We start from the raw sequence: 4,312 nt of genomic DNA, 5'->3' as shown, positions 1-4,312 counted from the left end.
TTCGCAAATATATAGAGCAAAATGGTTATGAATTCTGCTCATTTTTGTTTCACTCCTAAAAGGTACCATCTATTATTTTTATCCTTTGCTTTTTAATGATTATGTGAGAAATTCAAATAATTGTGGATTGTGGAATTGCATCTTCTAAATATATTACACTATGTTTGCTTTGTATCTTAAACTTTGTTTTCGTATTCTTTTCTATCAATGAGTACGGATTGGAGGTCCGATGTTGATTACATGATATGACGGAAAATAGAATCCCTTCTAGGATACGTTCTTAGATTATATTTCTTTTATGAAAGTAAAATGAAAAAGATTTAAAACATAGTTATTTTTAGTAACTTTATTATTGATTTTCAAAATTCTCTTCGGTTTGTCTTCTAGAAAAAAGTTTTACCAACTTTTTTACATATAAAATGTTTATGAAATTCTTTAGAGAAAAGGGTGGGAATGTATTTCTCTTTGCCATCATTGAAAACCAAGAGCTAGTTTATCTACACGTATATAAAATAATTACGCAGATGTAATACTTAACACAAATGTAAATAATTAGTTTACATGTATGTAAAATAATATTTAAAGCATAACTGATATTGTTGCATTATAAGTTTGTTTCTGGTTTAGTAATTTATAACTAATTTGTCCTTTATCACTTGATTTTGTTGATTATTATATGGTTTTAGTTTTTGCATGACAATTTTGTGATTATTGTTTCAGGCTTTTAATCAATTATAGACGTTTGTATTGCTTTGGAAACCCTATGAAAGTCAACAGAAAAGAAAGATCGAGTGAAATGCATTTGTGTAGGTTGAAAAAAATCATTTGGTTCGTAACTAGCTTAAAAGTGCATATGTGTAACATGTATGTTTTATTACCTACATGCGTGTAAACATCTATTTACATATGTGTAAATATATATTTGGATTATGATTTCATAAATATAGATTTCTTATCTTTTTATTTTTTTGCATACATCTGGGTAAATATCTAGTTTTGATAATCTAAACATATGTACACATACGTAGAATATTTAAGTATAACTAAATAGACAACTAATTTGATATATAGATTTTCAATATCCGGATTTACACATATGTAAATTGACGAAAATTCATTGGTTTGAAAAAACTAACAATCACATTCTATAGGTCAGAAATAAACAATTGTCAAATTCATATTATTTATTAATACGGTAAAACAGGAAGAGGAAAGAGAAATAAATAATTAGTTAGAAGAAAGAGAGTTTTTGATAACTTACACTTATACCCTTTCTATTTATCTTTAATATTTTTAAACAAAAGAAAAATGAGTAGTTCATATTAATTCTTAGAGTTCACAATAAAAATGGAGTTTTCTAATGATACCAATCCTATATATATATATATATATATATATATATATAGGATAAGTATAAAATAAAAACTCATTTAAGTTGTGAAAACTCTAAAAACTCATTGTCAACCACATGTTTTTAATTAATGTTTAAATCTTGTGGTCCACAATTAAAGTGAATAAAAAATGTAAATATAAATATAACTTTTTCTCTCTCCTGAAAACATATATAAAAATTGGTAAAAAAATGTTAAAAAATAGCAAAACATTTTTTTTTATATTTCGATGTTTTGTATTAAATGTTACAACATATATTACATGTAACAATAAAAAAAAAACAATGTTACATAGGGTTTTCGTGGATTTTCACAACTCAAATGGGTTTTTATTTTAACCTTACCCTATATATATATAATACACTAGCCTGATACATTACACAGGTAATTGATGAAAGAATAATATATGAATAAACAAAATATGAATGATTATAGGAATTTAGTTGATCTTAATTGAAATTGTGAAGACTAATATGAGAGTGACAAACGATAAAACTTGTGAATTTTTATTTGAAAGTATAGATGTGTATATGTCGGTTAAAAAAAATAACCTAACAATGATGACGTAGAATGTTAGAAGACAAATACATAATTAAATTAATGTATTATACTATTTGTGGTAAATGTGTTAAAAATAGAAACTAAATGACCACTAATTTGTCATTTCTACTTTGATGAATGGTAAGATGGTTAAGATGTAAAATAAAATGTCAAGCGTTTAAACCTTGTATTGAAACTTCATCATCATCATCATCATCATCATCATCATCGTACTCAGTATATCCCACCAATAGCAAAGCTATAGTAGGGTCTGAGGAGGGTAAGATGTAGACAGCCTTACCTCTACCCCATAAGGATAGAGAGGCCGCTTCCGGTGAGACCCCCGGCTCGATAGTAGTTTTGCATCAAGCCTTGGACATAAGGCACATAACACTCAATCATCGGGACACCGGCTGATCGGTGCATGTACCCTTGTCTTTCGGCTATCAATGCCACTACATGATGCCTGATTAACCGTCCGTCACTTTTAACGTTATTTTCACGAGATTAGTAAAATAACGTCAAAATTAGTGCAATTTCACTTTTGCCCACCCGAGGGTTCACACATACATACATCATATGAAACTTACACCATAAAAATGAATTAAAGATATATTACTTTCAACACATCCCCAACACTTCCCCCCCCCCCCCCCCCCCCCTCCCTTTTAATTTTTTTGTTGCAAACATATCAATCAATTTTAATACTCGACCCTTCTTTAAACAAGTCTTCGATTTAATCACTTGCACCTATTTTAACAATTTTAGTGATTCTAGTAAAAATTTTTCCTTAATAAACTGTAGATCAATTTCAAAATGTTTGGATTTGCAGCTTGTTAAAAAATAGCATGCCTTTATCAATTTTATCCAATCTAAATATGTCGGTTGGTTGGTTGGTTGGTTGGTTGTTTAACGCTTTTTGCTTATGTTTTGGGCTGGTGATCATAGAGTTATTGGGCATGAAGCTGATGTTGTATGGCTTGTTTATGGATGGATGGGCTGGATGGAAGCTTATAGGTCAAGCCCAAGACCCACACGTTTGTCATTGATAGCATAAAAGGAGTGTTAAAGCATGGGTTATTCATTCGAGAATCATCTGCATCGTCTCGCTCTTGGTGATATAACATCTCTTTTACCAATAATTAAGAGTGGTGGGGGTTTCACACTTTCACTGCTAGTTAGATGTTAACTGAATTGGTGAATGAGTGGTTTTGGCCTTTTGGTAAAGCTTATTGGTAAATGGGCTTTAATTGTTAAAATTGGGAGGCTTTAGACTTTAGTAATGGGCTTATCCGGATTAATTGGTAATGGTCCATTTATAACTAATTAGTTTACAAACACTGTATTTTGTAAGTATTTTTGTATATAAGTTACTGGTTTATGTTTGTAAAATTTTGCATAAATATTTTTGGATGCCAATGGTCATAAAAAATTTTGATGGGTTATAGTTTTTCTTGGGTGCAATTCAAGATTAGATTATATATATACTACAAAATATTTTTATGGGTGTCGAGTGTCACCCAACCCACAAGGTTGCGTCCGCTTGTGTTGGAGGAGTAGCCTTTGGGTGCATTTGGTGTGGCTATATAGTCCATAGGGTTGACTGGAGGAGTATCCTTCGGGCATAAGCAATTTGGCCCATATATGAAGGGCTATTCAAAAACCTTGAGGCTCGAAGCTCAGGCTCGTGGCTCGCTCAATAAAAGCTCGAATAAAACTAGCTATAAAAAGTTGATTTGAAACATTCTGAGCTGATTTGGATCATATTTGTAACCGAGTCAAAATCAACCCAAGCTCGGCTCGAGTCATGGCTCGGCTCGTTGGCTCGATCTTAAGCTCGTTTAACTTCAAAATCGAGCTAGAGCCTAACTAAGTTGCCTCATTTAATTTCGAGCCCGAGCTCGAAACCACCCTGGCTCGACTCGGGCTCGACTCGTGCACACGAATGAGATGGTGGAGACTTGAGAGATACTACTCACTAGGCTTAGTGGTTAATGGTGGAATCCACAACGTTGATACATGGATATGCTTAATTGCTCCCGCCACTCACGGAGAATGGAGAATCCCCTAATGAGTAATCAAGTGGTTTATACCTAGGTAACAATAGTTTTTGGTCCACTCTATCCGCAACTCTGCATCGATGACATCGATTACTATACAATAGAAACGAGAAATGCTAAATATCATCATACATAGTCTCTCCAGTGTCATTTCTTCAAATAAACTGTATCATTTTTTAATCTCCAAATTGCCTACCAAACTACGAACAAAGCATACCCAATATCAGTTTTGATTATGCACTTTAAACATATCGAGGCACTCTATCAACGAACTAGGAGACTTATCGACCGGAATTGGCAACCCAAGCCATATAGCCACCA

This window comes from Bidens hawaiensis, unplaced genomic scaffold (assembly GCF_021521415.1).
Source record: "Bidens hawaiensis isolate Kalapana, Puna unplaced genomic scaffold, B.hawaiensis_p1.1 tig00070806_1, whole genome shotgun sequence".
Classification (NCBI taxonomy): Eukaryota; Viridiplantae; Streptophyta; class Magnoliopsida; order Asterales; family Asteraceae; genus Bidens; species Bidens hawaiensis.
Note: the sequence above shows the minus strand (reverse complement) of the source record.